The sequence below is a fragment of the Cornus florida genome, unplaced genomic scaffold, assembly GCF_030987335.1.
Source record: "Cornus florida cultivar Cherokee Brave unplaced genomic scaffold, ASM3098733v1 CherokeeBrave_3.0.0_Hap2_Chr07, whole genome shotgun sequence".
NCBI lineage: Eukaryota > Viridiplantae > Streptophyta > Magnoliopsida > Cornales > Cornaceae > Cornus > Cornus florida.
In genome coordinates this window covers 46,412,923-46,425,503 of record NW_026775577.1, presented here as the reverse complement: position 1 = coordinate 46,425,503, position 12,581 = coordinate 46,412,923, and positions in this window count along the sequence as shown.

Genomic DNA, 12,581 nt, shown 5'->3' with positions numbered 1-12,581 from the left:
AAATTCGATAAGTTTGGTTTGTGCCTCATGTAATAGTCCATTTCATCTCTCGGAAGATTGCCCCACACCGGAGCAATTTCCCAATCCCAACCAAGAGCAAGCTAATGCCATGTTCTCACGGCCCGGGAACAATCCATATTCCAACACCTACAATCCGGGTTGGCGAGACCATCCGAATTTTTTGTGGAGGCAACAAGCCCCACAAAATTCCCAACTTCAAAATCAAGGGCCTCAAAATCAGCCCTCTTCTCAATATCAAGGTAGGCCTTTCCAAGCCTCTTCAAGCTACCAACCTCCATACAATCCAAATGTCTCCACTCAACCTCCTGTGAATCCAATTTATGAGATAGTGGCTGCAAACAAGCAAATGATGGAATCATTAAATGTGCAAATGATGGAATCATTAAACAAGCAAATCATAGATTCCAACAAGCATCTCTTGACATCCTTGCAACCTACTCTCCAAATGGTTCACTCCCATACTCAATCCATAGCTAGGCTCGAAAATCAAATGGGACAAATAGCTAACCAAGTGAACCAACTTCTTCAAAAAGACAAGGGTAAGCTTCCCGCTCAACCATTTGAAAATCCTAGAGGAATGCATGTGATTGATGAAACCCCTCCTCCGAGTGGGCCGACTCATGAACAAGTTCAAGCTATCACCACCCTTCGGAGTGGTAGAGTGGTTGACAACAAGGTTGATGGAGACACAAGTGAGAAAAACCCTCCGTTGAAAAATCCAAATTCAAGCTCTTCAAGTCCAAATCCAAGTTCTTCTTGTCCAAATACCATTCACGGAAGTCCCACGCATGTCACCCCAAATGTGGAAACTACTTATGAGCCAAAAGCTCCATTCCCTCAACGTCTTCAAGAGTCGACACATTTTGGGAATAAGAATTGCAAAATTCAAGACATGTGGGAGGTCTTTAGGCAAGAAGTAAAGATCAATCTTCCTCTCTTGGATGCTATCAAGCAAATTCCTCCCTATGCAAAATTTCTTAAGGATTTGTGCACTCAAAAGCGCACTTTTAGAAGTCATTTACCAAAGAAAGTGAGGTTAACCGAAAATGTTAGTGCGATCATTCAGCACAGCACTCCTCCGAAGTATAAGGATCCGGGTGCCCCCACAATCTCTTGTGTCATTGGTGACAACAAAATCGAGAGGGCCCTCCTTGACTTAGGAGCTAGTGTGAATTTGATTCCATATTCGGTTTACCTACAACTTGGTTTGGGAGATCTAAAGCCAACTCCGATAGTGTTGCAATTTGCTGATCGATCTATTAAGCAACCACGGGGAATTATTGAAGATGTGATCATAAAAGTGGACAAATTCTACTTCCCGGTAGACTTCGTGGTTCTTGATACGGAACCAGTCCATGATCCAAGAAAACACATTCCCATAATTCTCGGACGTCCTTTTCTAGCTACAGCTAATGCTTCCATTAACTGTAGATCCGGATTGATGGATATCTCTTTTGGGAATATGAATGTTAAGCTCAATATCTTCAATGCTGTGCAACTTCCTTCAGATGGCAATGAGTGTTTTGAAATCACTATTGCTGATGAACACATTCAAAATCCAATCCCACCTCCTTCAACGGAGGATCCCCTACATGCTTTCTTGGTCCCTTTTGATTTTGAGGATTTTGGTGTGGACAAATCCATTCGGGAAGTCAACTCCTTGCTTGATATTCCATCACCATTTTCCTCTCCTTTATGGGAAGCACCAAATCCATCTCTATCGTGGGATTGTCCATCTCATTCCATTTCTTCACCGGAGTTACCTCAACATTTTGAGGGTGAACCACCGGACAAAGGTAAGGAGAATGTTGACAAGTTGCTGAAAATTCTTCCAATCATTCCAGCCCAATCTAGAATCATTGTCCATGATACTCAACCTGTGAACAAACCATTTGAGTACAATGAGGTATATGACTTGGAGATTGCAAATATGAAAGGTCATGATCCTACCATTGTTAGTCAAAACAATGACATTCAACGAGCCTCCATAATCTCGAACAAGCAACACCTTTGCTTAAATCTGAAAATAAAAGAAGTGAGATTAAAAGCGATGCTCAAATCCTCTAAGGCCAAACTTGTTTCTCTTCGGAAGGATCAATATCCCTCACCATTCATTGATCCAAGTTTGAGACCATATGAAGGAGGCAAGTTGCATACGGAGCGTTAAGGATCCATTTCTCCAATGGATCCTGATCCTGGTTCGTCTAGCTATCGACATTAAATTTAGCAAAGCAAGGGAAGAAATTCTTTCGATGTTCCAAGCTTCCTTACCTTCTCAAATTGCTCGTGCCTTGAAATTTTCTGGGAAATGGTTTAGAAAAGCCAAAAATTTGATTTTTCTGAAATGGTCTTCAGTTGCGTTCCGCAATTTTAGACTGGCCTCTTAGACCTTCTCAGCTCTAATTTTCATTCCCGAAAATTTCCATCGCTTTCGAGCAAGTTCATAGGATCTTTGGCATGCAACTCATGTGCACAACCTCTCATTTTCAACGCATTGTTGGATCATGGTTCCCCAAAATTTTCCATGCATTGGAGATGAAATGCAAAGTTTGAAAATTTTTCATCTAGGCATTAGAAATGTTGAGCAATTTGACAATTTTTCCAAAAATTTTCCATCCATGCAGTGGAATGGACTGAATTTGCAAATTTTAAAATTTTTTCCATGCTTTAGAGATAAAGTGCTAAGTTTCAAAAATTTTCCATCCATGCATTGGATTGGAATTCTCTTGCAAGGCTTCAAAAATTTTCCCTACATTAAAATTGGAATGATGTTGCGATGCAAAAGTTCAAAAATTTCTTCTATGCATGGGAATGCCATGCAAAGCTTCAAAATTCTTGGAATGATGTTGCAAATGCATCAAAATGCATGAAAATGCTTGCAATAGTGCTCACTGTCTTCCATAGAATGAGATTGCAAATGCAAATGCATGGAATAATGTTGCACATGAATCAAATTGCATCCAATGCATGCAACAGTAACCACTGATAATGTATTTAGATTGCATGCATTCTTTCATCTCCAAGCCACTGACTTTCCATGCATAGACTCCATTTTGAACAGCTTCCATTTCCATGTTGCTCACATTACACATTCCATTGCAATGAATTCATTTTTAAGCCTACTGATCCAATTTCGAGCAATCTACCGTCCCTGTCGAGTGCTCGCTGATGCCTCTAATCTTGCATGCACCACTGTCCTAATTTCGAGCATGCAAAATCCAAGTTCGAGTGCTCGCTGCTGCCCTCCAATTTCAGCCCTTCATTTGCAGCCACTTCCTCATTTTCGAGCCCTCTCAAGTTCCTTTGGAGTGCTCGCAGCCACATCCCAGCAAACCCGAGCTCTCTGGCTTCATTTCGAGCAATCTAAACTCCAATTTGGAGTGCTCGACCTTGCTTGAATTTTAAACCCTAAAGCTGCTGAGGCTACTGGTCCCAATTCGAGCACTCTACTTCCATGCTTAGAGTGCTCGACCACTTCTCTCAACCAAGAAACCCAACTTCAACAACCAACATCCCAGCAATCACCTTCTCTCACCTCTTGCATCACTCTATCTCGGCTCCAACCAATCAACCCACTCCATGCATCCCTCTCATTCCCTATGCCTACCACCACTCACCACCTCACCCGAACCCATTAACAACCCTCATCCTCTCGGCATACCCCCATGCATGCACAACACCATGCATGCATGCAAAATCCAACACCCTTCACCCTCTCGGCACTCCTCCATCCACAACCTTCAACCTCCACATGCATAACCAACCTTCCCACCCTAACCAACATTATCTCCTCTCTGTACCACCAAACCAATTCTCTCTCATCCACCATACAAACCCATCTTCCCTCACACCACCCTCCACTCTCATCCTTCCACAAACCCTCTTCCTCACACCACTCAGCCAACCATGCATCACAGCCAACAAACCACCAACCACTCTCGGTCCTCTATACCTCTTCCTCACTCACTCCCTCTCCCTGTCTCACTGCATCTCCTTCGAGCACTCGAAGAACCCATTTCGAGTGCTCGAAATTCTCACCCCATCAAGCATGCCCATCTCTCGGCATCTTGCACCAATCTTTTCCACACCAAACCAACTTCCATGCATCTTCTCTGCACCACCACCCCACACCTCGCAACCGTGCATGCAAGCAACCATGCATGTGCTCACCAACTCACCCTCATCTCATCTCGGCAACTTCAACATCACCATCCCAACACCATCCCCAACCCAACCACACTCCATGCAAACCATCTCTCTCTCGGCTTCCTATGTAGCCCATCATGCATGCAAACCCAAGCCTCCTCCAACCAACCAACCTCAACCCCACCCCATGCACACATCCAACCTTCTTGCAAACATTTAAAAATATATATATATATATATATACATATATATTTATATATATATAGATATAATACTAATAATAATAATACTAAATAAATAAATAAATCAATTTTTTTGGCATTATTTTGTTTTTCATCTTGCACTATACTTCAGGTTAGAGTTTTTATTTCTGTTTTGGTTTTTCTTATGAGCCCTATGCTTTTCCATGTATATTTTAGTTGTGTTTTGATAGGTCTTCATGTCCAAGTTTGGGGGACGCGTTTGCGCATTTACATCGATGGATATTTTTGCATTCGTCACTCTACTTGGTAATATTGTTCTTTTACCTTCTTTGCTCTTATTTTTGTTTCACTCGTTTTCACACATTGAGGACAATGTGACATTCAAGTTTGGGGGTGCAATAGGACATTTTTGGTTTCACATTTTTGCTAAGCAATGATATTGTAATTTGAAACCTGTTGGAGACGAAGCATATGTTTAATACCTTGTGTATAGAAGCAACTGACATTTTTGAAAATAAAGAAAATTTGAGTTGAAATGATCATGTGGATTCAAATTAGTCTGTATAAATGTCTCAATTAGATTCTCACTGGATTTGACACTCTTTTAAGCTTCACAATGCACAGATGCACATTGGAAACTTAACTGTGAGGCATGCAACTTGATCAACCTTGACCTTGGCCTAGTAAATCTGATTTGATGAACCTGATAGATGAATATCTTTGGCATGATTTAAGTTGTCTAAAAAAAAAAAAAAAAAAAAAAAAAGAAAAAAAGAGAAAGAAAGAAAATAATGACCAGTTGACGTTCGTAACCTTTCCAACTCGAGCTATTAAGCCCTAGGAGTGTCTCTACACTTAGCACCCTAAAGCCGTCTGGTTTGGAAGTTGTTGGCCTAACGCTTGCTACAGGGGTTGGCTAGAAAGCTTAAAGGACTTAAACATTGCACGGTCATTCAAAAAAAACTTGTAATAAGCATGGTTTGCTGGAGTTCGTAGCCTTTCCAACTTGAGCTATTAAGCCCTTTGGAGTGTCTCTACACTTAACAACCTAAAGCCATCTGGTTTGGGAGCTGTTGGCCTAACGCTTGCTACATAGGTTGGTTAGAAAGCTTAAGGGACTTCAGCATTGCACAACCATTCTATGTTTCGCTTATGAGTTACAATAAATTGTCAACAAGCAACAAAAGTTGTCTTGTAAATAAAATCATGCCTTAGGGACCTCATTTAAAGGGGAATTCAATGATTTGAAAACTTGTGCTTTGGAATTGGAAAAGAAAGTAAAAGCCGCATGTTGAGAATCCAATTCACTTTCACTGAAGCTAGAGTTGATTTCCATTCAAGAGATGATAATTGAGTTATTTATATAGACTTTGATGTTGATGCATGTATGTGGAAATGTATTTAGCCAATTTTTGTATCAATGCTTCATATATGCAAGGTAGTTTTCCCAATGACCCCATCTTCAGTTTTTGTCTGTTTCAAGTTGTATTTGAGCTATGTATCTATCTCATTTTACCATGGATGATATTTTTGTAGTAGCATGCCCATGGTTGTCTTTTCATTGAAGTATTCATTGTAGTTTTGCTAAGGGACTAGCAAAATGTAAGTTTGGGGGTGTGATAAGCGCCGAATATTATATATTCAAGCGCCCTAAATTGCATTAGTAAAGTCCGTTGTATGTTAATTTATGCAGATTATCTTCATTTCTATGTTTTTATGCATTTTCAGGTTCATTGGCCAAAATGGAACAAGAATAAGGCCTTGTGGAATCTTGAGCAACAAAAGGTGCCAATGCTGAATTCTGGCAGCAGTAGAACCTGGACTTTGCTTGCCATTTTGACCTTCCAAACTCGAGAACTGGACTTCCCTCATAACATAAAAGATTTATAGCTCTGAATTAGCTTTCTAAATCTTCAAACGTTTTGTCATTCGGAGCTTGGAGCAGAGAGTTATGGCCTTGTTACCAGAGGTGCGCAGAACTGCCTGGCAGCAATGAAATTCTGCCTTGATCTTCATTTTCGACCAATCATCCTTGAGAATTGGATCTCCACTAAACATGAAATATTTAGAGCTCTGAATTAGCTTTCTAAATCTTCAAACGGTTCATCATTCGGAGTTCGGAGCGCAAAGTTATGGCTGTTTAACCAAAGTAGGTCTGGGCGGAGCAAGTGAAGCATGGGCATTTTTACACTAAATTTGAGTGCTCGAGGCCTTGCTTAGAGTGCTCGAATTTTGGGCAGAATGCCCTTCGGAAATGGCTCATTTCAGCCCACTTGCACCTTGGTTTCTTCATTTTGCTTTCCTCTTTAATGAAGTGGTTGGAGATGTTGGTTGGTGGCCTTTTGGTGGTAGATAAGAGGGATATGAGCCACACAATATGGGAGAGCTTCATTTTCTACAAGATTAGAGGAGAGAGAAGGGAGCAAGAAAGAGAGTTCTCCAAGCTTGAAGAAGGGAGCACGAAAATGGAGGAGGTCTTCAAGCTTCTTCTTCATTCTAAGGCTCCAATGGGTAACTAACTCTTCTTCTAGGGAGGTGATGAAGTCCCTCCCTTGTAAGCATGTTCTAGTGTAGATTTTATTTTGGGATTTCAATGTATAACCTATGGTCTTTTCATGGTCTAGAGCATTTTGCTTCTTGTAATGGATCTTCATGTATTTTAATGATTATTGTTGAATTAATTATCTATCTTAGATGGTTTATTCTTTTAATCACAGTGCTTGCACTCTCATAGTGACAATGGTAGTGAGATCATGGAATAGTCTTAATGGCATGAAGTTAGAGAAATTTGATAGTCCATTGCTTAGGTTCCCCCTTTGATGGTCTATTCTTGATTCCTAACTTTATGTGCTTTTATCATTCAATTAAGGGCTTGATAATCTTTGGCTTAGGGAGCATGTTGAAGACTACACCCTAGTTTAGGTAGTTTAAGCATGTATTTCTTTGATGGATTATTCTTGTTTTTGATTCAATGACCCTCTTGAGGATATTATAGCAACCAAGGGTTGTTATGTATCATGACCATCGTTTATGTTGATTTTCCGAATTTAAATTTAGCTTAGCATGTGTATAGGGATGGAGACGGATTCACTTCCTTAGTTTTTCTTACTCGTATCTTATCTCGCTTCAATTATTGTAAGTTTTTATTTCATGCACTTCACATATTCAATTTAGTGACAAACAAACAACTCCTTATTTCCCCTTCATCATTCTAAGAACGATTCTAGACATTTAGGTTGCCTTAGACTAGCGCAGTCCCAGTGGTTCGACTTACCCGACCAATAGCCCTATTTTACAATGATTCGTGCTATTGCGAAGGTTGATGTATGATTGACCAACCGATCACAATCCTATTCCTACTTCCTTGGAGGAAAATGTTCCTAATAGAAATTCTCAATCTTCTTCATCATCTCCTTAAGTTGCAAAATATCATGAGCCAAAAGCTCCATTTCCATATGCTTTGAGAGAAACTTCGCCTTTTGGGAGGCAAGAAGGAAAAATCCATGACATGATGGAGGTGTTTAAACAAGTCAACGTAAATCTTCCTCTCTTGGATGCAATTAGGCAAATTCCGCCTTGTGCAAAAATTTTGAAAGATCTTTGCACACAAAAGAGAAAGAACAAGGGACAAGGCCCTAAAAAAGTGTTCCTCACGGAGCAAATTAGTTCTATCATTTAACATAACACTCCATCTAAGTTCAAAGATTCCTGGTGCTCCGACCATCTCATGTGTGATTGGAAACCATGAAGTTCGTAAAGCTCTTCTTGACTTAGGAGCAAGTGTTAATTTGATTCCCTACTCCGTGTATGTCAAACTAGGATTGAATGAGTTGAAGCCAACCTCGGTGGTACTTTAATTAGCTGAGAGATCCTTCAAAACACCTAGGGGCATGGTTGAGGACATATTCATCAAGGTTGACAAGTTCTACTTCCTAGTTGATTTTGTGGTTCTTGATACCAAACCGGTTGCTAATCCTACCAACCACATCCCAATCATCTTAGGAAGGCCATTTCTTTCTACTGCAAATGCTACTATTAATTCTAAATCCAGGGTTATGGACCTTTCTTTTGGTAACTTGATGGTTAAGCTTAATGTTTTCAATGCAAGTCAACATCTCATAGATGAAGACGAGTGTTGTCTCATATATGTCTTGGATGAGGTTGTTGAGGAGTACATTCCTTCCATGATTATAAAAAAGTCAACCGAGGATAATCTTTCATCTCTTCTCTCCGAGGATCCTCTTGCATCTTGTCTCCTTGAAATGTATGAGAGTTGTAGGTTTGACAATAAGGGGTCAATGAGTGAGGTAAATGATTTAATGGAATCTGTTGCAAGCTTGGATTTTCCACCTTGGAGAGCGCCAAATCCCTCCACTCTCTAGCACTCCACCGGTCCCATCTTTGATCTTTCCACCTACTTTTGAGCTTAAAACTCTTCCTTCTAATCTTAAGTATGCCTTCTTGGGCCCAAAAGAGACTCTTCCAGTCATCATTTCTTCAAGCCTTAAAGAGGACCAAGAGAATGATCTTTTAAATATGCTTAAAGAAAATAAGGAAGTTATTGAATGGAGTGTGGCAGATCTAAAGGAAATTGACCCTTCTATTTGTTTGCATCGCATACTTATGGAAGAGGATGCAAAACATTTTAAGGATGCCCAAAGGAGATTGAATCCAAACATGAAAGAGATGGTTAAGAAGGAAGTTGTTAAGCTTTTAGATGCCGGTATAATTTATCCAATCTCTGATAGCAAATGGGTGAGTCTAACTCCAGTAGTTCCCAAGAAATCGGGGATTACGGTGGCTGAAAATTTGAACGGTGAAGCCATATCTAAGCGTACCGCCAATTCATAGCATGTATGTATTGATTATCGTAAATTAAATGCCGCCACTAGAAAAGATCACTTCCTTTTGCCATTTATTGATCAAATTCTAGAAAGATTGGCCGGACAACAATATTATTACTTCCTTGATGGCTATTCGGGTTACAATCAAATAGCCCTAGACCCTTTATACCAAGAGACACATTTGCTTATAGACGGATGCCTTTAAGATTGTGCAATGCTCCCACCACATTCCAAAGGTGTATGATGTCAATTTTCTCGGACATGGTGGAGGAGTATCTAGAGGTCTTTATGGACGATTTTTCAGTCTTTGGGTCTTCATTTGATACATGCCTTAAAAATCTATCTTTGGTACTAAAAAGATGTAGTGAAACAAACCTCGTTCTTAGTTGGGAAAAGAGCCATTTCATGGTTCCAGAAGGTATTGTTTTGGGTCATGTCATCTCAAAAAGGGGTATCAAGGTTGATAAAGCAAAAATTGAGCTCATTTCTGAATTGCCTCCACCTTCTACGGTGAGAGAAGTTCGCTCCTTTTTAGGTCATGCCGGCTTCTATCCCCGTTTCATCAAAGACTTTAGCAAAATTGTTAGACCCTTGTGCAATCTTCTTGCCAAGGAGACACCATTCGTCTTTGATTAAGCATACCTTGATGCTTTTCATAAACTGCATGATGTATTGTCATTTGCCCCTATTATGCAACCACCCAATTGGTCATTACCGTTTAAAATCATATGCGATGCCTTTGATTATGCCATGGGAGCAGTTTTGCGACAAAGGGTAGGAAAACTCCCATGTGCTGTATACTATGCAAGCAAGACTTTCTCGGGAGCTCAATTGAATTACTCCACTACCGAGAAAGAATTATTTGTTGTAGTGTATGCTCTTGATAAATTTCTCTCTTATCTCTTAGTATCAAAAGTCATTGTCTATTCTGATCATGCTGCTTTGAGACATCTTTTGACTAAGAAGGAAACAAAGCCTCATTTGATAAGATGGATTTTGCTTCTTCAGGAATTTAATTTTGAAATCCAAGATAAGAAAGGCAACGAAAATGTGGTTGTCGATCATCTTTCAAGGTTAGTGGTAGAATCTTCCCCGAGCCCACCAATTCATGATTCGTTTCCGGATGAATAACTTTTCCAAATCTCTAATGGGCAAATGTCTTGGTTTGCCGACATTATGAACTTTCTTGCAGTTGGAAAACTTCTAACTAATTGGTCAAAGCAAGCAAATAAACGTTTCTTTGTCAACATCCGAAATTACTATTGGGGAGATTATGTCTTGTTCCAATATTTTCCAGATCAAATAGTGAGAAGATGTATTCCGGAGAGTGAAATTCCAAGTGTCCTTGTGTTTTGTCATACCCTTGCATATAGCGAGCATTTTAGTGCAAAGAAGACCACTTTAAAGGTGCTTCAAAGTGGGCTATTTTGCCCCACCATTCATAAAGATGCCTATAATTTTTGCAAGGAGTGTGAGAGATGTCAAAAAATGGGATCAAGATTGAGAAGAGACATGATGCCCTTGACAAATATTCTTGTTGTTGAGATCTTTGATATTTGGGGCATTGATTTTATGGTCTTTTCCCTATGTCTTATGGATTTTAATACATTTTACTTACCATTGGCTATGTTTCTAAGTGGGTGGAGGTTTGTGCTACCAAAACTAATGACCACTCTGTGGTTGTTTAATTCATTAAATCCAACATTTTCACTCATTTTGGTATATGCCAAGAGCCATGATTAGTGATGAAGGAAAACATTTTTGTAATCAATTCTTAAAGCAATTATTTCTTAAGTACTCCATTACTCATAAAGTCACCACCCCTTACTATCCTCAAATAAGTGGGCAAGTAGAAGTTTTCAATTGGGAAATTAAACATATTCTTGAGAAAATGATCAACAGAACCCGGAAGGATTGGTCACGTAAGTTGAATAATGCTTTATGGGCTTATCGAAAGGCATATAAGACTCCCATTGGCATGTCTCCTTATAGACTTGTTTATGGAAAGCCTTGCCATCTTTCGGTTGAGCTAGAACACAAAGCTATGTGGGCAGTTAGAAAGCTCAATCTTGACCTTGACAAAGCCGGAGAGAATCGGTTACTTTAATTGAGTAAGTTGGAAGAGTTAAGACACAATGCTTATGATAATGCCAAACTCTACAAAGAACGAACTAAAACTTTTTATGACAAACACATTGTGAAGAAATCTTTTGAACCCGGTTGAAAAGCAAGGCTCTTCAATTCTAGATTAAAACTCTTTCCCAGGAAGTTGCGAACCAAATGGGAAGGTCCATATGAGATCATCTCTGTTGCACCTCATGGGGCGGTTGAAATTCAAAGCTTAAAAGATGGAACTACATTCAAAGTGAATGGATAAAGGTTGAAACCCTACATTGAGGGGCAAGTTTTTCAAAGACATACAGAAGCTGCCCTCTTAGAAGATCCTATCTACGAAGAGATCTAGTGATGAACTCAATGTTATCAAAAGGAGTTCAATTTGTTACTCCCTTGATATCATTCATTCTCTTTGTCATCGTCCCCATCATCATCAATTTGCTCGAGGTAGTTGTGCAATGCAAAATGCACGAATTCTTGCTTGTTCGATCGATCTGAGAAGGAGTTCGATGGATCGAACATCTTTCTGCATACTCTTATCTCTCAGTTTTATCGTGCGATGATTCTCTGCATATTTCACTTCTCTGTGTATCGTATGAATTTTTCTCTCAAATCGATCTAAGCATTTTTCGATCAATCTCAGTTCTATACTTAGAAATTTTTTTGAAACTTTGAAAAATCACCTCTCTGTGTATCGTTCGAAGTTGTCTGTAGGTTTTCATATTCTCTATCGATCTAGTTTTGATCGATCATTCTTAGATCAATCACAGCTCTGCCCCTTTGACTTTTTGACTTTTTTCTCTTTCTATTTTTATTTTTCATTTTCTTTTACATTTGTCATTTCTTTTTATAATATAAAAAAATAAAAAATAAAAAAAACAAAAAAATTGATCAATCTTTCAAAGCAGCATTCCGTCTTACTAGATACGTTAAACTTAGCACCCACATGACACATTGTGTCTTTTATCTCTTGTACCATACATGTTCATGTTCATTCTTATTTCTTTATTTTTCTTCCATTTTGTTTCATTATACATACTTTCATAAAAAGAAAAATATAAAAAAATTTCACCATTGTGCCCTTTTGTGTATTCATGCTTCCTTGCTTGGTGTAGGGCTTGCTCTCTTCTTTCTTTCATCTTGTGTTATATTGCCTTAGAATGCATGATTTGATTATTCTTATCCCATTTGATATTTGATGTGAGTTTGCTAGTGTGGTTATTCAAGTAGGTTGTTGATTCCAAGTTAGGGG